At 35.6% G+C, this 26,160-nt stretch overlaps 2 protein-coding genes across 4 annotated transcripts in view; one reads left to right on the forward strand and one right to left on the reverse strand.

Annotated features, from left to right (window-relative positions):
- LOC148955251 (uncharacterized) overlaps positions 1–6,324 on the reverse strand; it is a 47,435-nt gene extending 41,111 nt beyond the window's left edge. The window contains exon 1 of the mRNA XM_089101183.1: positions 6,269–6,324. The gene's annotated coding sequence lies outside the window, so the exon portion shown is untranslated. The remainder of the gene's footprint in view (positions 1–6,268) is intronic.
- A 3,759-nt stretch (positions 6,325–10,083) lies between these two features.
- pds5 (cohesin associated factor B pds5) overlaps positions 10,084–26,160 on the forward strand; it is a 129,064-nt gene continuing 112,987 nt past the window's right edge. Inside the window, exon 1 of one of the 3 annotated variants that reach the window (XM_089101190.1) lies at positions 10,084–10,170. The gene's annotated coding sequence lies outside the window, so the exon portion shown is untranslated. Of the gene's footprint in view, positions 10,171–10,365; positions 10,457–18,423; positions 18,443–26,160 lie in introns of those variants that run through there. The other 2 variants (XM_089101195.1, XM_089101198.1) reach the window with 2 other exon arrangements.

Here is a 26,160-nt window from a genome sequence, read left to right on the forward strand (position 1 = left end):
TTAGAACAGATCTTGGCAGCATTGCATGGGATGACAGCTCATCTAGCTCCTTAGAACAGCAATGGGAATGCTTCAAAGACTTACTTATAAATAAAGCAACTCAGTATACTTCAAGCAAACTTGTCCCCAACCAAAAATACTTCCAACAATGACAAGAGAGATTAAGAGGGAAATCAACTGTAAAAGCAGATATTGAAAAAAATATAAAAAGCACCAATTGCCCAAAAACAGAGAGAAATATTCCAAAAGCCAAAACAAACTTCCAAACTTTATATGGGTCTTGCACTTGAGCTTTGAATCTAAACTTGCTGATGAAGCCAATACAAACCCAAAAAAATCTTGGCAGCACATCTCTAGCCAAGACCACAATAGACAATGTATCAAAGAACTACTAACAGGGCAAAATGGAAAAGTTACAGACACTAATAGGGCTTGCTAACTTACTGAACCAGCAATTTCTCTCAGTTTTCACCACTGAGCCTGATGGCCCTTTACCTTCCTCACCAAACTACTATATAAAAGCCCCAATGGAAAGTACCATGACATCATCTACAGATGTACTTAAATGTTTATGAAAGTTGAATGCTAACAAGTTGCCAGAACCTGATAATATACATCCCAGACTTCTAAAAGAAATTGCAGAAGTGATAGCAGGCCCCCTCAACAGAATCTTCCAGACATCACTTACCTCAAGAGAGTTACCAGCAGACTGGAAATTAGCCAACATAATGCTGGTATTCAAAAATGATGACCACACCAAGCCAGAGATTTATCAACCTATCAGCCTAACTTCAGCTGTTGTTAAGATACTTGAACACATAGTAAATGATTCAATTCTTGAATATTTAACCACCTAAGCATTTTGTCACCTAATCAGCAGACTGGATTCATGTCTGGAAAATCAATCAAAACAAACTTATTGGAATCATGTGAAATAATCACAAAAATATTTGACGAAGGACATCCAGTCAACCTACTGCTGCTAGACTTCACCAAGGTACCCCATAGTTCACTGCACTCCAAATTATCTGCTGTTGGTATCAATCCATCCCTGATAGACTGGCTAATGAATTTCCTCACCAGCCTCAAGCAGAAATTCTATTTATTTAAGACAAGTGGCCAGCCAATCTACTCTGCTGAATCCATAGCAATGAGTAGGGTACCACAGGGAACTGTATTAGGCTCTTTTCCTGATGTACATCAATGACATTTTCAATCATGTGGATAACAATATGTATTTGTTAACTGATGATGCCAAACTTTTTGGCATTACAAACCCACAAAAAAAAACAAAAAACAACACAACCTAGACAGGCTACAGAATTGGACTCAAGACTAGCCTCTCCAATTCAATACCACTAAATACTGTATTTTGCACCTGGTACCCAATAACCCAATGGCTACCTACTCAGTTTTAAATCCCATCACTAATATAAGGGAGCATCAAGAGAATAGAGAAGAACAAAGGGACCTTGGTGTCATTATTTATGACAGGTTGAGGTTCCACAGACATATTCAGCTTGTTGTCTGCCAAATTAATTCCATCCTTGAACTATTAAAAAGGACCATTAGTAGTCAAGAGGCAACACTATTCATCAAACTTTTTAAGGCTCTTGTTAGACCTAATCTCAATTTCGGCAAGTGCCTGGCTAGTCCCTCTTACTGACAAGATGCAGAATCATCAAAAATGTCCAAAGGCAAGCAACAAAGTGCATGAAAAGTCTAAAATCAGCTTTGTATGAGGACCACCTCAAACTACCTACCCTTGTTTACAGACACATATGTAGCAATATGATGCTGACTTATGAACTTCAAAAGGAAAACTCTACCATCTTCATGGGCAGCCACAATACCAGCCATCATCTCACAAGAGGACAATCAAAGAAGCTACCAAAATTAAACTCCAGATCAAGAATCTGTCAAATGTACTTTTCAAGAAGAGTTGTTAACCACTGGAATGAATTGACGGGCTCTACTGTCAGTACTCCCTCCATAAAGTCTTTCAAATACCTACTTGACAAGGAGTAGGAGAAGAGGCAGTGGAGGTTTGAGAGGGAGAAGAGGCAGTGGAGGTTTGACTGGGGGTCACCAACTCAAGAGCACTACAGGTATGGAGGACCTTAAAGCTCTAAAATGGATTAAGGTAAGGTGAAAAGGATAAGTGCTGAACCCTGTGGTAGACCAGTATCAAGTTGACTTGCTTAGTAATATTCTTTATTTACTATAATTTTGCAGCTTTGATCTGGTAGAAAGTCAAGTAAGAAATTTATAACCTTCTCAGGGATATCCATAGATCCTACAGTGTCACATAGCATGTGTCTATTTGCATGATCAAAAGACTTAAAATCAACTAGGACACCAATTAATGTTTTATCTTCACTTTTGGCTTTCCTGTTGTCTGACTGACTGTATTTCAAACATTTATAGAACCATAATATTTATGGTATTTGTATGATTTGTTTTACTTGGCGCCCCCCAAAAAGAGGTTAATGAATTTGTCTCTTAGTGCATTTGCTTATTGTTTGTAATATGTTTAGCCTAAGGAGTTTATTAATTAATTGTGGTACCAATCAATACCCAGGGGTTCAGTTTTTGTATATTGTTGCTTATTGTTTTGTTTACTGTTAATTTGTAACAAGACAAGCCTATGGCTTACTCTGTTTTTGTTTAAAATAAAAAAATAAATAAAACAGTAAGTTGTACAAAAAATATGGTTCTAGTGAGCTCTCTAAGGATAAAATGGAGAAAATTCGAAACGGCTAGGACATATTTTGCTGATGAAAGATGGCAGATTGCCAAAGATTATCCTTTTAGTCCATCACTAAAGGGCCAAACAAAAAGGAGATCATTCTGAAAAAGGTTTAGAAGAGGTTACAGGAAAAGATTAAGGAAATTTGAATTTTCCTGGGAGGGTGTAAGGAGGGAAGCTTTGAATAGATTGGGATGGAGGAGTGTGTGTAGCTGTGATGTTTGCAGGTGGCTTGGTGCTGTAATTAATGGTTAGTAATAGTAGCCTGTTTTAACCAGGTGCCAGCTTATGGCTCCATAGAAGGAAACATTTCCATACAATAAAAGTAGCATCATTATATTCTTTATTTTGTATTCTTCCCAAATATTATGTTTGTTTCTGACACTGCAAATCCACCACCATCCCTGATGGTCCTATATATAGCCTTAATGATATAGGCATTCAAGTTTTGTCATCCTGTGATCCATTATAAGATGAGTACCACTAGTCTTGACTTAGGGAGTTTATAGAACTGTGCATAAAATATTATTCAAAAGACAGAAGAAAACATGATAATCTAATTAATAGAAACATACTGAATATTATAAAGTAATCACTATATTATTTTAGTTTGTATATATCCTGGGACCATCTGGGGAATGGGGTGTATTGTCAGAAATGTAAATATGAGATTTGAATAGATATTAAAATAAAAAATCTACTGGCAGGCTATTACTTTTATTTGATTAATCTTTCTTTCTGTGAAGCCACCAAACTAGAATGTTACCTTTAACCATAGCCTATGCTATAAGACACCACCAATTTTAAGTGTACTGGTGGTCAACAGTGGCAACCTAATCTCAGATATATACTTTAAGCTTGAGCCTAAACTTGGAAAACATCACATAGGGTAAAAAACAGGATACAATTAAGGAAAATTATATAAAACTCAAACCCTCACATCTTGTTACCAAATAGGAATTGAGAAGCATTGTATATGTCAATGAATAGCTAAAAATATAAGCTATGCACCAATATGGATATTGTTAAAATTATTTAAGATCAAAAACTTAGAATTAATAGTTTATTGACTTACCTAGAAGGACCTCTTTCTGGAAATAGGCATACTAGGGTAAAAAACCAGGATCCAATTGAAAAAAAAAATACATAAAACTAAAACCCTCACATCTTGTTACCAAAGAGGAATTGGGAAGAATTATCTGCCAGAGAAAAGCTAAAAACTAAGCCATGTATCAATATTGTTACTTTTAAGAGTGTTTAATATATAACACTTGAAATTATTAGTTTATGGACTTACCTACATGGACCTCTTTTTGGAAATACCAATAATTCTATTTTGATGTATATAACCTTTTGATGTTTCAGTCTTATTCACATATTAACAAAAAGTGACTTTTTTCTGATTCTAAAAGTGTTTATTTTATTGCTTGATATTTATTCAATAAACACAAATATTAAATATAATTTCTTTTCAATTGCATGTCAAAACAGAGACCACTTTTTTAATTTATGCTGACAAATTATTGGTGAAAATTTAACCAAGAAGGCAGAGTTCTTGCTACTGCCCACACACTGCATCATGCTGTAGTCTAGTAAAAAAAAGGGGTGATCCAAAAACCCATTGCTATTTTTCCAGAATGCCAAAGAAAAGTGGTCTTTCCCAAAAAGAGGTCTTTTACCCTAATTATCCTAGGGTAAAAAACCAGTATCCTATTGAGCAAAATTATTACACCCTTACATCTTGCTACTGAAGAGGAATTGGGAAAAATAGTACATATCAGAGAAAAGATAAAAATATAAGCTATGCATCAATATGGTTTTTATCAAAATTGTTTAAGATCAAACACTTGAAATTATTAGTTTATTGACTTACCTACAAGGACTTCTTTTTGGAAATACCAATTATTCTATTTTGACATATATATCCTTTTATTGTTTCAGTTTTATTCAGATTTTAACAGAAAGCTGACTTTCTTCTGATTCTAGAAATGTAACTTTTATTGTTTTATATTTATTCTTTAAATCACAAATATTAAATATATTTTTCTTTTAATTGCGTCTTTTAAATTGTGAGCACTTAAAATTATTAGTTTATTGACTTAACTACAAGGACCTCTTTTTTGGAAATACCAATTATTCTATTTTGATGTATATAACTTTTTAATCTTATAGTTTTATTCACATATTAACAGAAAGCTGACTTTCTTCTGATTATATAAATACAACTTTTATTGCTTGTTGTTTATTCATTAAATCACTAATATTAAATAGGCTTATATTTTTTTTTTTAAATTGCTTGTCAAAACAAATACCACATTTTTAATTGACGCTGACAAATTATTGGCAAAAATTTGTCTAAGAAGACTGATTTCTTGTTACTGCCCTTGCATTGCATCATGCTATTGTAAAATAGGGGTGGTCCAAAATGCCATTGCTATTTTTCTGGAATGTCAAAGAAAAGTAGTCTTTCCCAAAAAGAGATCTTTTACCCTATTTTGATTTATATATCCTTTCAATTTTTCAGTTTCATCTACATAGGCCATTCAAAGAAAGTTGGGTAAATTTTTACTAATCATATTATGACTTACAAATAAAGCAAATATACCACTCACTGCTTTTTTTATGCTCTTTCCAAATATAATAATCATTTTTGTCAAAAATGAATTTCACCCCTACCCCTGTATAGGCCTATACCAATTCCGGGTATATAGCCTGTTTGCACATTAGAGGGGGTGAGGCACATTTTATTCCTGGTGTAAATGGTAGGTAAGTTTAAAATTTACCCCCACCCCAAGACCGTGCACATATATAGGCCTAACTTGACTTGGTAAATATAGGGGTGGGGGTGAAATTCATTTCCAACAAAAATGATTATTATATTTGGAAAGAGCATAAAAAGGCATCAAGTGGTATGTTTACTTTATTTGTAAGTCAATAGGCCTAATATGATTTGCAAAAAAATTACCAAAAGTTGATTGTCTTCTGCTTCTAAAAATTTGTTTTATTGCATGGTACTTTTTCTATAAATCACAAATATTAAATGTAATTCTTTTTTTTTAATTAGCCTACTTGTCAAAACAGAGACCAAATTTAGAATTTATGATGACAAGTTATTCCCACTGTGCTGGGTCCAGAGAGGTGATTGGGTCTAAACTTGTATTGTGTCATACTGCAGTAACATAGGGGTTACTGCAGTAACAAAGAGCCATCAAAATTTTTCCAAAATGCTAAAGAAAAGTGGTCTTTCCCAGAGGTCTTTTACCCTAATCTTTTGTATGTATTCACTTTTATTCTGAATAATATGTTCACCATGTTGCTATGTCAGTTATGGAATCTTGTGAATACTGACCAACTTTTGTTTAGGCTAATTTTCAATGTAAAAGAGATGCTCTTACATTTTAGGATAGTCACCCAGTCTCAACAACCCTAGTCCGAACCATCAGCCAATACTAAATATCTACATCCTACGAAAGATTAAGCTTCACTTATATCATATGAATCTTAAATAAATAGGCCTACATAGTCTTTAATTTGTAATTAATTCAAGAATCTTTTCGGCATTTCTTCGATTGCTGGTGTTTAGTTTATAATCAAAATTTAAAATCCTTTGTGTGATAGGGTTTGGAAACCCAGGACCACAGACAAAACGCATGTAGTATATGTGGTCTTGATTAGTTTTTGGATTAATTAAACATTCTAACCCCGGAAAAACGCAGAATAAAGCAAAAGTTCAATTCTTTCAAAGACGGAAGAGTACAACAAATTACATATAAAAAAGAGAGTCACTGTGAAATTTGAGACACCTTAAGATTTTTGTAAATGCTATATTAGAGCAGAAGTATATGTGATTAATATTTTTATTCGCCTAGTTGTCTCCTTAGCGTTGCCGGATAAGTATTTGCTGTTATATGTTACAGATTGTACGTGGGAAAGCCAATATTAAGAATTGACCCAGGCAGGTTTTCATTTCGTCGGTGAATAGCTGATTTTTAGGGAGAACAGCGGCTTGCCATCGGATGATCCTGATTTTTCTGATTAGGAACGAGTTTTGTTTAGTGACACAGAGAGCGAAAGCCGAGCGTATTTTCTTTACAATAACAACAGGAACAAGTTTCAAATCTATTTAAAGAAACCCGAGTGACGTATCATTCAAATATGAATCCGTCTGAGACGAGTCAGTTAAAGCCCTTTAGAAATTTGAAGGTGAGTACTATATAACGACACATATAAATTAAAGGAAAACGCGACCCAAGAAACAATACTGAGACATATGGAGAATCAGGTGTCTTTTTCAGACTTTTTAATCTCTTGCTATTCAACAAACTGTAGTGTTCACTTCCATCCGTGTCTGCCTTTTCATTTTACCTGTCCTTGTATTCAATGAAACCAAGATAATCACAGTATCATACGTTTCAACCCAGTATGTGTTACAATAGTGAAGCAGCTTTCGTTTTTCTTGTCCAGTAGAACAAAAAAGAACCTGAGAAATCAGTTCATTTGGGGACAGAGGAAAAAAATTAACAAACGGCCTGCTCACAAATGTGAGCAGTCCTTACAAAGAAAACTAGAGGAAAATTCTGCTTGGTCAGTTTACAAAACTTTGGAAATTGACACAATAATGACGTTTGGTCGTCTTTGCAACAAATTCTCTTCATATTTTATGTTCCGAGAAGAATTTTTCCTTCAAATAATGGGCCTATCCATGGGCACTGTTTTGTCTCCTTATTTGGCAAATTTTTACATGGATTTCATAGAACAATCTGCTTTGAATAGTTTCCAATTTAAACACTCTCTCTGGTTTCGTTTTTTTGATGGTTTCCTTTCTGTTTGGGAGCATGGACAAGACTCTCTAAGAGATTTTTTGGCACATTTTAACTCTTTTCATTCAAATCTCCAATTCACAATGGAACTGGAAGATTCAAGTAGGCTGCCTATCTTGGATGTATTGATTATAAAATTACTCCTAGCCTTGAATTTTCTATATACTGAAAGCCGACCGATAATGATCGGTATCTACGTTTCTCGTCAAATCACCCCCCTTCTGTGAAAAGATGCGTAATAATCTCTTTAGTTGACACAGTTTTAGAAATTTGTTCACACAATCATGTAAATTCTGAATTAAATTAAATCAAAGATATTATATTCTACCATGGCTACCCAATAAACCTTATTGAAAATATCATAGATAGACGATTAAAAAAGATAAAACAAGAAAATTGGCAGCCTATCCCCCTTGATTCAGTTTTTCCGGTAATTGAGAAAAAAAACTTTCACCACTTTACCATACATTTCCTGAGAGTTTTGGCTTAATCCTCTTAGCTGTCCCTCTTTTGACTCTTTGGATTTAGCTGAATAGTTGTACTAGTAGAAGTATTGGCAGTAGTAATAGTAGTTGTTGTTGTAGCGGTAGTAGTAGTAGTAGTAGCAGTTTTAACAGTAGTAGTAGTAGTAGTAGTGGTAGTAGTAGTAGTAGGAGTAGTAGTAGTAATAGCAGTAGTTGTAATAATAGTAGTAACAGTAGCAGTAGTAGCCGTGGAAGTTGCAGTCATACTTGGAGTAGTAGCAGTAGGCCTACTCACAAGAAGGCTTAGTCACAGTCGCAAGTAGTCGCAGTCACAGACACAAGTAGTCGCATTAACAGGCATATGCAATAAATGTTGCGAGTAGTCGGAATTTGTTGCTGTTGCAAGAAGATGCAGGGGCAAGTAGTCGCAGTCGTAGGTTATACCTGTCATGGCAAAATTGGTTGCAGTTGTGAGCAGTTGCAGTCATGGCATGCTGCAAGTAGTCATAGTCGCTAGTAATTGCAGCAACAGTCGCAAGTAATCACAGTCGAAAGTAGTTGTGGTCGCTAGTAGTCACATTCGCAAGAAGTTTGAGTCACAAGTGTCGTCACAATCACAAATAGTGGCAGTAGCATTTGCAAGTAGTCACAGTCACAAGTACTCGAATTCACAAGTAATCAAAGTGGCGAGTAGTCACAGTCCCAGTCGCAAGCATTCGTAGTCTTGGTTCCTGTCGCAAGTGATTATACTCGTAAATAGCAACAACTGCAGTCACAGTAGTAGCAGCGATAGGCCTGAAAATTTCAATTCAATGCACTTATTTGTTTCTAAAATATTGCAGATATACCCATTTGGTAGCTTGGATGCATATAATGTGTTTTGGTTATGTTCAACATCCCCTTCAACATTCTATGACTCTCCCTTTTTATACCCTTAGCCTTTCCAGAGATACTCAGGATGAAAAATTCGACCTGTCCCAGTATTACATCCTATATACAAATTTTGGGCCAATTGCTGAATTTTTAACCCTTGTCCCGGGAGTTGTAGGGGGTCAGAAAGTCCCAAGAGGTATGGCTATTTGACCTTTAGACTATTTTGAACAAAACGGCTTACTCAAAATTGTTATCAGATTTATTTATTTTTTTTTGGGGGGGGGAGGAGGGGGAGCAGCTAAGTAGGGCGCAGGAAGGGGCTGGATGTCTTCTAATTACTATCAGCTCCAAAAAGGATGCAAGAGCTTTCAGTTTCCGGTCGACTGAGCCCCTTGTAAAGTTTTTATGGCTATCTCTCCATATGAGGTGGATCGGGGAAAAAAAGTAATCAATAATACACTGATGGCATATGGCTCTAAGCCACAGGCAGAGAAAGAGTGTTGCGTCTGGTTAATCAGCTTATTGAAGACCTCATCTGAGCTAAACTATATTCACTAAAGGCAATTATGTCCATCTCTAATTTTATCAACTCTGGAGTATCATAACTGAGTGTGCAACCAACAGAACCGTTAAATTGAATCGAATATTTGGTTTAAAATTCCGGTATTGCCACTCTTGTTTTCTATTAGTGAACCTGTTAAATTTCCAAAACAGTTCTGGATGAGTTTGTGATTGTGAAAGGGTTTCTGGACTTAGCAATTCTATGGAAAACCAAATGAGTTTTGTTGTTAGATTTCTGCTCTCCATGTAAAACCTCCAAGAATCAATAGTTTTTAGCTTCAGAAACTTGCAACATAGTTGTACTTTTTTCATTGCATATTTTAAATCATGTTCTTTCGTTTCTTAAAGTATCAAGGCTTTTAGGGAGGGCGTGGCAAATGTTTGATAACCCAATTCAAAGTAAGGGTCAAATTCCAAGAATTCTTTGAATCTGGATATTCGTCAATTCTAAGGTTTTGATTTGAGCATCTATATGTAAGATATAAATTTATTTCATTATCAAGCTGATTATTAAGTATGTTATAGAGTTTATTTTATAAACTCTTTGGGTGTGAGCTAACCATAAATTTCAATTTTAATTATTTGCATACGATGCCATCTATCAAAAATAAAAATAGTTTTTTCAAGCGACATCTAAACGGATAATTTATTTAAGATTAATGCAACAAAATATTTAAACTAATAATTGTTCTTTAGGCTGAAGGTAAAATTATTCCATATTTTTTTCATAATGTAAAGTTAATACTATCTTTGTAATATAATATAGAAATGGGATCTGGTTTTTATATATTTTTAGTGCCATCTTGTTAATGTTCCATAATTTTCTCAGAATTTATAGAGAGTGTCATGGCTGCTGTATTTTCAAATGTAAATAAATCCATTGATGACCTATTGTATATTACAATCCAGTTATGAGCCTTCAGTGAAAATCCCTGATATAACAAACGATTTCGAAATTCGAATGGAATTGGTCAAAACAAATACAGCATGTAGGCTAGCATAGGCCTAGGCTAAAGATTTAATCTTGAGGACCATTGAGGCTGAACAGAAACTAGTCTAGGCCACTTAATGTTAGGCATGGGCAGAATTTTATTCTACCAGTTATAACGGGTTAAAAAAATTCTAGCATAGGAAAACATCACCAATATTTTGAGGATAGCCTACTAGGCTACTTTACAGGGTAAATAATTGCTTTCCAGATAAACTTCCCAGAAAATTTACACTTTAAGGAAGAAATCAGATAAGCTCGAAAAAAGGTAAAGGTGTTGAATAGCAGCTCTCCAGAAGGAGACATGCTAAAACAAAAGAGGGACATTTTTAGATTGCTGATTTTATGGTAATTAGTAGTTAGCAGCATGATTCAGCTAGGATGGTAGTGATGATGATCAGGATGATTCCCCTCTCACTGTACAGCCCAGGGGTGTCCTGGGGGGGGGGGGCTTTAAGGGGCATGCTGCCCCTCCCACATTTTTGGCATTTGGTAAAATTTTTGCTGATGTAAAATTCAGCAAAATTCTTGATTTCTGCAGAAAATTTGGCATAAATCAGGTAGTAATTTGGTAAAATTTACAAAGATGCCCCCCCCCCCCAATGAAATGAGTCTTGGGATGCCCCTGTCAATGGATAATTAATTTTTACTTCTTATTTATCAAACATGTGTAGTCTTTTCTTTTCAACTACTTTCAGATGTCTTTAATTAGCCTACCTTAAGCCAGGAATAGTATCCTCAGCATTTAGAAGCTTGGATGTTGTTATTGTATTGCCTTGCTTGCACCTATGTGTTAGAGATGGTATTCAGAGCTTACAGTGACAGGATGGATATAGGACATCACAGAGGCCTTTAATTGATAAATTAAACAAAAACTTACCAAGTTTGATTGTAACTCTACTCCAAAGAAGGAGTGCCAGAGTAGATGAGAGTTCAACTGAGAGATAGACGCATGCAATTGCCTTGATTGACCAAAACAACACCAGTATTTTAAAGTCATTGTAATATGCAGTGGTTAAGCTCATGATGAAATGCTGAGAGTTCAACAGGAAGGGAAATTGGGAGGGCAGTTGAACTCTCAGCTATGCTGGTGCTCCTTCTTTGGAGTAGAATTACAATCAAACTTGAAACTTGGTAAGTTTTTGTTTAATTTATCAATTCTTCTCCAAAAGGAGCACCTTAGCTCTGCCTTTGAGTTCAACTGAGATTTTAAAGTTCAGTGAGAGCTATACCAACACTAATGATCAATAATAACCCTATTCATTAAAAGAGGCTGTTGTACAAAAATTCATTTATAGTAAGATATTTCAAATATAACAAATTACAATGAATAAATTCAAAAGGCAGATAACTGCTGACCACTTTCAATTGGTTTATTATAAAACCTTGCAAACGTTTTGGCATTTGTCCAGCCTACATATTTTATGATTTGATCTACATTAATTCCTCTTGCTTTAAGGTGGGATGTTGAGGCAGAATGTGTGCTATGAGCACCATAAACACTAATATCTATACCTGCAAGAAATAAAACTTCTTTTATCCATCTAGAAATAGATGACTTGGATGCAGCAGTATGGGGCTTACGATATGTAAGAAAAAATGTGTTGTAGGTGCATTGCTGGACACAGGGACAGCTCTTGAAAAAGCTGAAATTTAACTACTGATTTGTGGTTGCCCGGTTTTGTTGTTTTTAACAACACATTGATTTGAAAATCAAAACTTCCATCTTCATTATGTATCATATTACTAAGTGATAAACTGGGCAAAAACTGAACTCTTTCACAAGCTGATAAAATCAACAAAACTGCTAATTTTTGTGTTTTGTGTCTTTAATTGAAGATTTTTGATATCCCAAGCTGGCAGTCTAAAGAGATCAAATACACATTTTACATCCCAAATACTTGAGTTCTTGGGTAGACTAGGCCTTCTATTACAGACACCTCTCATAAACTTCTTGGTGATGTGATTACTGTCTAACTGAAGGCTTGGTAAAATTGCCAATAAAGCACTCCTCACAGTATTAATAGCACTGTATCCAACACCTGAGTGAAAAAGTTCCGTAAGAAAGGTCAAAGTCTCTGGTAGAGTTGCATCCAAGGCCTGGATTGTGTTTCTTCCACAAAAGTTGATCCATTTTTCAATGTAAACTTTGTACTGGCGCTTAGTCAAATCCCGCCATCCATCCATGATAATATCAACTGTGGAGGAAGAATATCCTTGGTGGTGAAGCCCTTGCCGGAGACAACACAAGCTGCTAGGCATAACGTCTTGGACAATGGATGGTGCAAGGTCGGTTTCTGTGGGAGAGACAAAGTAAAAATATCATTTGGTAGAAATATTGGACTTCCTATTAAAAGCTTTAATAGTAAGCTTTAAAGATACCATACTTGTGTGGTCCAATTTGGAAAGATCAAAATACCAGTGGCCTGATCTGTTTCCACCTTCTGAAGGGTCCTCAGAAGTAAACTGCATGGGGGGAATGCATAAAAGAAATAAGGCTTCCAATTCATTGTAAATGCCTCTACAAAAAAACATCAAAATCTACAAAATCTAGTTTCCAAGAAACAAATGGTTTAATCTGAAAATTTAATCTAGTCACAAACAAATCAATATCTATTGACTGACATAGCAAAAAGTTCAAAATAATAAATATTTCAGAATCCAATTTCCATTCCTTTTCATTATCAAATTTTTGTGATGCTTTATCTGCAATATTAGCAACCCCAGGCACATGTTCTGCAGATATCCACCCTTTGCCCGGCAATACTACCTGCCAGACCTTATTTGCAAAATAATTACAAAATTTTGATTTTGATCCTCCCATTTTATTTATATAAGCTACTGTGGTTATATTGTCAGAATACAGCCAAACATGCATGCCTTGAATATCCTGGGCAAAATATTTTAATCCCAGATAAACGGCCTTTGTTTCTAAGACATTGATATCAAATCTCTTCTCTTCTGAGGACCATTCACCTGTGGCTGTTTTCATGGAATATTCATCCACAAGTGCCCAACCTAGTTTTGATGCATCACTACACAAATATTTGTCAATTGATCTAGGCTCAATTGCTTCAGAAGCATGATTGGCAATATCCAACCACCATTGTAGATCCGAATTTACATCGGATGTTAAAATTATCCTTGCTGCAAAATCACCCTTTGCGTACCTTAATGCTTGAGTTTTGAACAATTCCGCTTTCTGGTAATATAAAGACCCTAATTCTACTGCTGGAAATGTTGAAACAAGAACGCCTAGAGTTTTGGCCAATTCTTGAATTGTAGTCAATTTTTGACTAAGAATTTTTGAAACCAAATCTATAACTTTTTTAATTTTTCTTTCCGGCAGGAAAATATGCATTGATCACAAATCTAACAAAACACCCAGAAATTATATTTGTTGGCTTGGAATGAGAACTGACTTTCCTGGGTGGATCACAAACCCCAGCTCTGACAGTAATTTTGCTGTTTCATAGACATTATTTTGACATTCTAAATATGACCTTCTGAGAAGGAGAGAATCATCTAAATACACAACTGACAAATACCCTTTTCTTCAAAGCAGGGAGATAACAGGTTTCATAAGTTTTGTAAGAACCCTTGGAGCAGATGATAAGCCATTTGCCATTGAAGTGAACGCATAACAAAGGTCAACTTGAAAACAAAGCCACATTTTATCATCAAAAGCAATAGAGCATGAATAATAAAAATCGACTAGGTCAACAGAGGCCATATAACAATTTTTTTCTTTAAGAAAAAACCGCAGACTGTACACTTTCGATTTTAAAATGGTAATATTTAATGTTTTCATTAAAATTTTTAAGATTAAGAATAAACCAAGTAGACCCATCTTTCTTTGGGACTGTAACAATGGGAGAAATACAATGTATTTCCTTTATTCTGAAGTTGGGTACTTTAACAATAACACCTTTATGCAATAAAATATCAACTTCTTTTCTTATAGCCTGTATTTCTTCAAACGTAAAACTTTTGTTTTTTGTTTTCAAAGCTTTGTGGTTTTCTCAAATTCAATCATTTAGCCTGAGGCTACAATATTCAAATCACTGGTTTTTGACTGCCATTTTGAGATGTACTTACTAATTCTCCCAGCTTTAAAGTTATCAGCCAAATGTTGTGACTGCCTATTGAAATTAACAGCAAAATCATAAAAATCAAGGGTGGGGTATGATAAATAGTACATACCAGCTATTTGGGATCCCTTTTCTGGAAATTCTGGAATTTGGACCTCTCTTGATGGTCCTGGCCCTGTCTTCTGCAATAATTTGGATGGGGGGCCTCGTTCTGCCATTGGCGATAATGGGTGGCCCCCCCTTGCACGTTTTTTGGTTTTCCAAAAGATTTTTTCAAATCCACCACGGATTTAGCTTTAGACGTTGTTTTGGCAACATCTTTGCCAAAAAGAAACTCTGTGACTTTGACTTCAGGATTACATAAAGCTGATGCTACAGTGGGATCTGGGCTCAATTCAAATTTCATCACATGACGTCTTTTTAAACTTAGATTGTAATTGGTGAGGCCAAGCATGTGAACTGCATCTGTAAGGTTTTTGACAACCTTTTCTTTAATATGCTCATTTTCTAGCTCAAGAATCGCATTTGCTGCCTCTAAAACACAAAATGTTGAGTGAACAATTGTCCGCTGCACTTGAATTGCCTTAGTATCCCTCTGTTTAGCCTGTGATGAGAGAATTTCCCAAATTTCACTATTCACATTTGGAGGAACAATTTTATCGGTATTCGCAGGCCTAGGGTGGCGCTCAAATAACTCTTTTAGCTCCACTATTTCCAAAGGCTCAGAGAAAGCTCTATTTGCAACTTTGGCAAGTGTCTTATGGATCTTGTGACCTTTTTTGGTACAAGAACATTCTTCAGAAATCTTTTTGAATAGAGCGTCATTTGACGTGTTTTCTTTTAATCTTTTACCTTTGTGCTTTTCCGAAAAAGCCTTCCGCTTTGTGTCATGGATTTTTATGGGGCTCCGAGAGCAAGATTTTTCGTTCCTAGAACTAATTTCAGGGCTCCAAGAGCCATATTGAGCACGAGTTTGAAACTCTGGGCTCCAAGAGCCATTTGTTTGATTGCTATCACTCTCACTTGAGAGTATTCTGTGACACAAATGAGCTTTATATTGCTTTCCACACCTCTCATAATCTTCATCAACTAAATTGTCCAACAATCCAATCACTATCTCACTATCACTCATTATTTAATTTGGTCTGAATCAAAGCAAATGCTAAAGTCAACTGGTGTTGCTTTGGTCAATCAAGGCAATTGCATGCGTCTATCTCTCAGTTGAACTCAAAGGCGGAGCAAAGGCGCTCCTTTTGGAGTAGAATTCACTGCTACCCTTCTCTGGTCTGATTCTATTGCTGCTTGGTCAGTCTTGTGAATTAGCAGTGCAACACACATTCCAAATTCTAGCCTTGGTTGAACTAGACTCTTATACAGCTTAGTAATAGCAGTTGGAGATCTGCTAGTGAACATTCTTTTGATTAAGCCAAGTGTCTGATTAGCCTTTGCAATAATTGCTTGTTCATGAATACGGAAATTCAACTTGTCTGAAGGTCTCCAAGATCTCCAGGACACTAAGATCTCACTCCACATGACTGCTGAAAATATCTTTGCAAGGGTCACAACTGCAATTCATAAGGTACTGAGTGTACAGGCTTTTTTCCCATTGGTGGAGAGTTTTGCATTTTGCTGCATTGAATTCAAGCTTCCAAATATTAGTCCAGTGAGTGAACACATCAAGGTGTCTGCACAACCAATAAGTTTTGAGTTATCAGCATAGAGGCTTACTTTGCTATTAAGGATTTTTGGCACATCATTTATGTATATATATATATATATATATATATATATATATATATATATATATATATATATATATATATGAAATAGTATTGAATGCAATAGTGTGCCCTAGGGAACACCACTTCCAGCCACAACCTTCTCAGAGAAAAATGTCCTTCTGTCCCTTCCAAATATTTTAATTCTTTAATTTTCTTCAGGAATTCTATGATGAGACTGATAATCATACAATTTTCTTTTCATTTCATAATTCACCAAGTTGTAGATTTAGGCTTGGCTGCATTTTCTTTAATCTGAAGAGTTCAGCTATTTTGGGCCTATTTTCTTCACTTTCCTGGCACATTATTAACAAATGTTCAGTTGTTTCTAAGGACCACTTTTTCCCCTGAATCTTGCTTTATAATCTCCCACTCTTGGTTTGATTAAAGGCAAAATAATTTCTTTGCTTCTCATCTATTCAGCTGTTGGTTGTTCATAGTAACAAAGAAGTTCCCAGTTGAATCCCTGTTTGAAATAAATCCTTCTTGAATTACTTTCCTGAACATCATATGTTCTTGAAAAGTGTCCAGTTTGATCACACTTGTTCCAAATTCAACTGCAGACTTTGCATTTGCACCTGCATTTTCATTTCCTATTATTCCAGCATGAATGGAAATCCATTTAATGACTATTTTCTTCTTCTCTATTACTACATGTAGCTTAATGTAGCACTTCATCACTTCTCTACTTGGTTTTGGCATGATATTAACATTTTTAATTCGTTTGATCCATCAGTGAATAATGAAATGTATCCTTCATATTAATTACTCATCATTGTATGAAATGCTACCTCTTCAGGAATATTTGGCTTCACTTGTAATTCTTAATTTGATAAATCATTTTTTTCCTCCCATGGTAGAGGAACTTCTATTTTAATCACTCACAGTATTTCTGATAATTTAAAATTAATTCTGCGTCTTCTACAGATTTTACTGCTGCTTCTAGACAATCAAGTTGATCTCTGGCATTGCATGCATTGACTTACCTATGTATTTCTTCTTCTTCTTCTTCTTCTATTTAACAGCAGGTGGGCTTTTCAGTAACACTATTTAGCCCTTTTCCTTTTGCTTCACTCTGTGGGCTACAGAGTATTTGTTTTCTTTAATCCAAACTTTCTTCTTCTTCTTCTTTCTTCTATTTAACAGCAGGTGGGCTTTTCAGTAAAACTATTTAGCCCTTTTCCTTTTGCTTCACTCTGTGGGCTACAGAGCTACTGGCTTGATTGCCTCATATTTATTAGATATATTCAGATATCTTTCAGCAGATCTTTCGACTCTAGGAGTTCAAATATAAGATGATAGATGTCGATTTCTATGCTCTGTGTGCAGCTATAGTTGGCTAGGCTCTTGGCTGATAGTGGGATTTTGTGGTGTTTGAAGTATTTTAACAGTTTAGAAAGCAAGATATGTTGTGCAGACGTCAGCATATTACATTCAAATAGGCAATGGTCAATTGTTTCATTATTCATATTACAATGCCTGCAAAGAGGGGACAGGGGAATTGAACCACTTGAATTAGAAAGCTTATATGAGAATGCAAGGAAATTTAGTCCATTTGTTCCAGAACGAATTCTATGATAAATTTTAGAAAGATACTTATTGGGAAAGGGGGAAAGGATAGGATTAATCTTATTAAAATTAATATCTGATAGCCTCCATCGGTAAATATCTCTAATTGGGATTGGTCTCCCACTTGGCTGGTCAATATTTATAGCATTTTTTGCTATTTCATCAACCTGATGATTACCACTTATGCCAGAGTGGCTCGGAATGTACTGAAAGTAAGTTTTTATGCCACTTGAAGCAATATTATCAATAATACTGAGACAATGATAAGTGTCAATGTCCAACTTATATTGAGGAGCTGAGGCCAGCAACTCAAGGTTTGATAAAGAGTTGGAATAGATGATAATATTATTGGAATTTTCAATCAAAGACTGGTTTTGCTTAAGGTGTTCTAATGCCATGATTATGGAATTTAACTCAGCAGACATTATAGATAAATTATTAAATAGTCTCTTGCCCATTGCAATTTTCAGGTGAGGAAGGAAAACACCACTTGCAACCTTCTCATTCATTTTTGACCCATCAACAAATATTTGGAAGTGATTTTTATAGGTAATTGTATTGAGTTCTGCAAATTTTTTCTGAACAAAAGCAATGGGGGTTAAATCTTTATTCCATTTTGAAAATTCAGTATTTATTATGGCAAATGACCAATTCCGTGGAGGGGATTGGGGGAAAGTAGGTGCAATAGACTTTGCTGGTACAGGGAACTTCTTTTGAATATTGGCATACTCATCTGCAATACCTCTATACATGGCTGGATTTCTTATCCAATTATGTAATGTGTGTGAGCTATTTGATTCAATTTTTGTAAGATGTTTTATCAAGAGAAAGCTACGTCTCTCCCTTATTGTTGTTAATCCACTCTCCATAAGCAGAAACTTGGTGCTTGTGGGTTTCCTAAGACCAGATATGAGACATATTTTATCATTTTGTGTTGTTTCAATTTTTTGCATCTGGGTCTTTGCACATGCACCATAGACAATGAGCCCATAGTCAATATGGGGTCTTATATGTGATTTATAAAACTGGAGTAATGTTTTCTCCTTACAACCCCAGGGTGTGGAAAGAAGTCTTTTTAGTATATTTGCTTTTCTATAGCATTTTTTTATTGTGTTTGAAATGTGGAGGTGGAAATTGAGTTTTTGGTCAAGCATGAGACCTAGGTAATTAATATGATTATCTTCTGGAATAGTTGTTTTATTTAGAGTTAGTTTTTTATTAACATGGTTTTGCTTCCGGTGAAATTGGATTATTTTTGACTTGGTGGGTGCAATGGGTAAATCTGAATGTTGAGAGAATTTTTCAAACTGGAAAAGTGACTTTTGCAGATTTGACTGTGCTATCTGAAACGTGTTGCCAGATGACCATAGCACCAGATCATCAGCATATTGTAGATTCGTGTGGGGTAGGTTCATGTCCCAGAGATATAGGGCAAATAGGAGGCAACTGAGGACTGCTCCCTGAGCTAGGCCTTTGGATATTGTCTTTTGGGGTGAAGAGGCTTAACCAACACAAACAATGAAACTTCGTACTTCTATGAAGGATTTAATAAAGGATATTAGCTTAGGAGGTACTCCAATGTTTGCAAGTTTATTTAAAAGGATTTGATGGTTCACATTGTCATATGCTCCTTCAAAATCTAGGAAAGCTGCCACTAGGATATTATTTTTTGAGAAAGATTCATTTATTGCATTTGTTAGCAAAATGAAAGCATCTGTTGAGGAGTGGTATTTCCTGAATCCAGTTTGAGTGTGTGGGATCATGTTATTTTTCTCAAAAAACCAGAGGAGTCTGTGATAAATCATTTTCTCCATTATTTTCCCCATCACAGGTGTAATCATTATGGGCCTATAAGACTCAGGGTTATCTTTTGGTTTATTTTTCTTTAGGATTGGTAGGAGGGACGAACATTTCCGTATATTGGGGAACCTAGAAGATGCCCAAGCATGATTATAACAATTTAGCAGTTCTTTTTTGTATGAAGGTGTGAGATTCTTTATCCATGTGGGGTGTATATTGTCATAGCTGCTGCTAGTTTTGAACCTAATATGATGTATTGCATTATTCAATTCCTGGATTGAAAATGGATTAGTTATGTACTCGGATCCTGGGCGCGGTTGGTAACTAGGGTTCATAGGAATTGTGGACAGTTTGCTTTGATTATTTGATGTTAGCTTATTAACAAAAAGAGTTCCAAATAGGTTAGCCTTTTCAATATCATTGTCATAATGGGTATTATTATGTATAAGCTCATACAGGAGTGGGTTGGGAGAAGTCTTTTTCCCACATATGTGGCTTATGACTTTATGTATAATTGGCTCATGCGTTTCTCTGGAGAGATTATTTGCAAAATTATTCCAGTATTTATATTTAGCATCTATTATAGTCCTTTTTAGATTAGATTCTGCTTGTAATTTTTTTAAATATGTAGTAGGTGATGTTTTTTTTATGAATTCTGTCCTAGCTGCCTTTTTTATCCTCCATTTATTTAGGCACTCATTTGTCCACCATGCTTTAGGACTTTGTTTAGGGACTGTTTTCTTAGGTGTTGTCCTGGGGATAGCATGATTAGCTGTATTTATTAGTAAAGATGTCAAGGCTTCAGCATGTGTGTCAACTGTTGTGTTAGAAATGCATGAACTTTGGGTGAAACTTGTAATTTCATCATTTAGCTTATTTTGGAAAATAGACCAATTTGCTTTAGTGTTGATATATTTGGAGGTATGAGATGAAGTTTCAGTAGGTTCATTAAGGGAGCAAACTTTAGCAAAGTGGTCTGTACATAGACTATCAATTTAATTTATGTAGATTTTGTTCAACAAATTTAAAGACATAATTCGTAGATCAATTGTGGAGAGTTTGCCACTTTTGGGGTTAAAATATGTCTTCAGGTTTGGAGGGGTAGCAACAGCTAATTCATTATTATTTGAAGTCATATGCTCAATAAATTTACCAGCTTTATTTGCTGGTTTATTCCCCCACAAAAGGCTGTGGGCATTGAAATCACCACAAATAATGATATTATTTAACATATTAGAATTATTTATATAATTAAAGAAATCCTTGGCATCTGTAGTTTGGCCATTAGGGTTATAAAAGCTTATTATGTAGGTTTTTAAATTGTTCAGCCAAACACTTATACCAATTACATCAACATCATTTTCAAAATCTGGAAAATTGATGCCACAAAATTTTTTATTATTATTAACTAATAAAGCTATACCACCTCCTTTTCTCTCTGAAGATCTATCCTTTCTCAGGATAGTATATCCCAGAGACTTAATTTGTTGATTTTGGGTTAAATGAGTTTCCTGGAGGCAAGCAATATTAATGGAATTATTATTCATAAATGATATTAGTTCATTTAGCTTATATTCTGTGAGTGATCTTACATTCCATTGGAGTATTTATAAATGTTGTGTTGTTGATTTATTCTTCATATGTCTGTGTATCAATGTTCATCTTTGTTAAAATTAAATCAAGATCTTTATTTTCTTGAATGAGCATATCATCTGTGATGTAGATTTTTGCCAATTCTGCAATAATATTTGTTTTATGTAGTTGATGTATGTTAATGGCCTGAACTGCATTAAGGTTTATAATTAATAAGCATATATCTGGGGATTGCATTTTCGGTAGTGCATCCTGTTTGTTGGCTAAGAGATTGATTCCTGGTAGTGTTTCTGGTTTGTTTCTTCTAGGGAGGAAGGGCCAGGCTTCCCTCATCTCACTGGAAAACGAGACTTGCTGGCTTGGTGATTCCTTCTGATAGGGATTTGAGCTGGGGGGCTTTGAATATATTGTTTCGTATGGGGTGTTAGATGTATTTGGGGCATTTGACATAGGGGTTTTGGTTGGTTTCATTACAGGCTTTATTTGGTATTGTTGGGCAGCATTTGCTTCCATTGCTGCAAAGGGGTATGGGATGGCCTTCTCTGTTGATATTTTGAGTGTTAGAGCTCTTTTCCTGTATGCAGGGCATAGTGATTTATTTGTAGATTCATGTGGGCCTTTGCAGCTGATGCATGTAGGCTGGGTGTTGTTGCAAGTTGTCAGCTCTTTAGGATGGAAAGATTTACAATTACCACGCTCTTGGAGAATTTCATTGCATTTGATTGTCATGTGTCCCAGTTTGAAACACTTCTGACACTGAATAGGCTTAGGTTTGTATTCTTTGTGTGGTTTGATTTGCCCAAATAGGAATAATTTTTCTGGGATATCAATTTTATCCTTTAGTGTGAATAAGAAGGATCTACTAGTTTTTAGGCCAGTAGAGTTAGGTTTTCCAAGTTGGGTAACATCCTCAACTGGGATTGTGTTTCCAGCCCTATCTGAGAGGCCTTCTTTTAACTCCTGAGTAGATATCTCTGGGGGAACATTATAAACTACAAATTTTGTTGGTGATTGTTTTGGGTTCCAATTAGATGCAATAATTGGGATATTCAGAAGGGATTTAAGGTTAATTATTGTATCTGCTGATTTCTGATCTTCTACAGCTATTAGCAGAGATCTATCACGGTTAATGTTAAGAGAGAACATTGATTTTAGCAATTTAAAAATTGCAACTCTTATTGCAGTGATCATTTTTATTTCAAAGGGGGTAGTGGGAGTAATTTTAAGGTAAATTCCTAAGTTTTTGGAGTGAGGATCCTGGGCAGGGAGAGGGAAAATGCTTTTAATTGGGGAGATTTTTTTACTTTTTTTAGAGCTTCTAGAAGGCTCTTGAAACCCATTATCATCGTTTATGTTTGCATTAGGATCAACAGTTATCATTGTCCTATTCTCCGAATTGGAGCTATCATTAGAACTTTCAGATAATGTGCTTGACCAGCCAGGATGGGTATCTTTCACTATGGAATTTGATTTGGGATCTGGGGGGACGTTTTTTTTTGGAGGACTTCTAAACATTGCCTATTGGACTTTCTGCATATATTTGGATATTTTTATTCTTCTTCTCATTTCTACATCTGCTTTCTGATAGCAGGGAACTAACTGACATTGCTCTCCTGGCTCCAAATGCTATCCTTATAGCTGAATTTTGGTTTACATCCAATCTTACAATTGTGGAATTGCAAATGGCTCCATATTTGGTTCAACAATATTTCAATTTAGGCAGAATGTATTTGTATGATACTGAAGCAGAAGCACTGCTAATAATCCTCCAGACATGTGGGCCAAACTTTTCATGATATTTATTTGTCTTAGGCATGCTGATTTGAGGTACATCACATTGGGCTTCCAAGTGAGCTTATTATCCACTACTATTCCCAATATTTTTGCTTCATTTACATATTCTATCTCTTTTCCATTCATATATATGTTTGGGAGGATTCCAATTCTTTTTCTAGTGAATACTATTGCTTATGACCTGGGCCACTAATGTCTTTATTTGGTCAGTGTCTCAGGCCATGAACCAGACATTGTTATGATCTGTAAAAACAATTCCACCATCATCCTTTTCACTAATGGGTATATCATATGATCCTATATTAAATATGTTGGGCTCCAAGGCTGAACTTCGAGGAACTCTTCTTTTGGGGAATACTGTAATACATGATAATGTTTCTCCAATCGTTGCTTTGACCCTTCTTCCTTTCAAATAATAATTAAAGAAAATTAACATATGACCTTTCCTCTCTGCTGTAACTAAACATCCAATAGTTTTTCTGTGAAGTATATAGATAGATAGATAGATATTTATTGCAACAAAAAGTCTTTTCGGGCCATGGCAAAATAACAAAACAAAAATAAATACAAAAAACAAAACACACAATAAATTACTCACAATTCATCAAAAAAGTTTCTCTATGTGCCATACCCACTCTTACAAATTTACCCAACCTTCTAAAATCATCAAAATTTCTACTTTTTAAATTTTTTTCAAACCACTCCACCGCTCCAAAATCAGTTGAAAGCACATCTCTCCTCAAATTTCTTAACTCCTTGCATGTACCCATAAAATGGATAAGATCTTCCTCTACTCCACACATATGACACTGGTAAGGACTATTATTAATCCTAAAATTCCCAATATATTTCCTCCTTTCTCCAATACCCAAAAACTTACCACGAACCGAAATTACCCATCTTAAATCCTCACTACTCATCCCCGCTTTAAAGTAAACTTCCTCCCCCCAAACCTCCTTTGCCAGACCATACAGCCCCAGGGATGCCGAGGATGATTTCTGATTCTGCCACCTTTGAATTTCCTGCTCTATTAGTCTATCCTTTACTTTTTTTGCAACTAGCCCCACTTCCACACCTAGCCCCTTCTCCTCATTCCAATACTCACTAAAACCACATCTATCAATAGTCTCTTTTACGTGGTTTAGCCAAGAACTTTTCCTGCCATCTACTAGCATCTCCTCATATGCATTCTTTACTAGCCTCCTACTAGGCAGATTTATAATCCTTTCCCAATAATTTACTATCCGCACTAACCTTCCCACCCTTAATGATAACAAACCTAAATCACCATTTAATACTACATGATTAAACTTATCACTAACCCCCATTAACCGCTTAAAATACATAAACTGTAACCTGTCTACCTTATCAGCCTTTTCCATATCCCACACCTCTGCTGCAAAAGACATTACGGAAGCTAGCTTAGTCTGGAATATCCTTTTTTGAAGCCTAAGGTCTGTCAGGCCTACTTTCAAAACACTACTCTTTAAAACTAGCCATATAGCCCTAAGACCTTTACTAGCTACATAATCAATTTGCCCTTTCCACCTACTATTTGAAGTAAACTTGCATCCTAAATAAACAAAATCTTCAACTACTTTAAGCACTTCTTCTCCTACACTAAACCTTTCCTCTATATTTCCATGTTGTAGAAATACCATAACTACTGACTTTGTGACATTTAGGACCAAACGCTTCTCATTTAGGTATAAGGACACCATTCCTAGCAGTTTTTGAGGGTCAGGCCCATCTTTAGCCACCAATACTATATCATCCACAAATAACAGAGCAAACACCTGCATTGCAGACAGATTTAGAGTTGGGGCTCCCTGCCCTACCATATATTCTTCTATAGCATTAAGATACAGGGAAAACAACCTAGGTGAAATTGTACAACCTTGTTTAACCCCTTACCTACTGACAGTTGCCCTAGAGTTAAAAATTTCCTACCTTAAATACCATTCTAACAGCCAAATGCATTTTAACAACCAATCCTACAAAACGTCTCGGCAGCCCTAACTTTATAAGTCCTTCTACTAACAAATCTCGTGAAACTTCATCAAACGCACCTCGCAGGTCCAAAAAAGCTGCGTATAGCCTACCATCCCTTTTCCTCATATACTTCATAATAAGCCCATGCAAAATAAATATCTGATCTACCCCACTATAATCCTCTCGAAACCCTGCCTGAATTTCTATTACCTTATTTGATTCTTTAAGCCAACTATCTAATCTAGCCACTAACACTTTACAAAATAATTTACTAAGGCTGTTTCCTAAATGAATCCCTCTATAATTCTTATGCAATACTCAGTCTCCCTTTTTAAAAAGTGGTAAAACTATTGAAATATTCCACTGTTGAGGCCAAACCAACTTGCTAAGGACACTTGAAAATAACGTTGATGACAAAGGCAACAAATATACCCTAGACCACTTCCAGAGCCTTGTTGGGATGCCATCAACTCCTGTTGCTGAGGTCCTTCTCACCTTCTTTAGCGAATTCCATATTTCCTCACCTGTGAAAGGCTGCAGTAGTTTGTAATCTTCTTCCTTTAGAGGGAATTCCGCAAGGTTTTCGCCGACCACCCACCGACTCAGGCTATCCGTTTCCTCTCTTTGTGTCATCTTGCTTTTCGATGAATTCTGGCCAACTTTCCGCCGGCGGGATGCTCGTCTTGTCAGAAGCGTTTGTAACTGATTTTTTTATTATTTTTCAAAACTCATTCTTGTTACTATTCCTAAATTCCCTTTTCATTCTCTCTGCTTCCTCCTCTAGAAATTTATACTTCTTCACTTTTAACAGTTTCTTATACTCTTTTCTTCGGCTTTTATGCATATTATAAAGATATTCCCTCTCCTCATATGAACATTGTCTCAGTAGCTTCAATGTTTGCACCAACTCTGATTTTTTCTCTACGCATTCACCATAAACTTCCGTGGTTGTTTCTGAGCTGTAGTAACACCTACTTCATACAAACTATCAATTAATACCTTTAATGACTCTTCTATTTTTCCATCATTTGCCAATATTTCTCCCTTCTCTAGTCCTGCCTGAAATTCATCTCCTAACAGCTTAAGCT

The sequence above is a fragment of the Artemia sp. Qi Xiang Cuo genome, chromosome 2 (genome assembly GCF_049724085.1).
Source record: "Artemia sp. Qi Xiang Cuo chromosome 2, ASM4972408v1, whole genome shotgun sequence".
In the NCBI taxonomy this organism is placed as follows: domain Eukaryota; kingdom Metazoa; phylum Arthropoda; class Branchiopoda; order Anostraca; family Artemiidae; genus Artemia; species Artemia sp. Qi Xiang Cuo.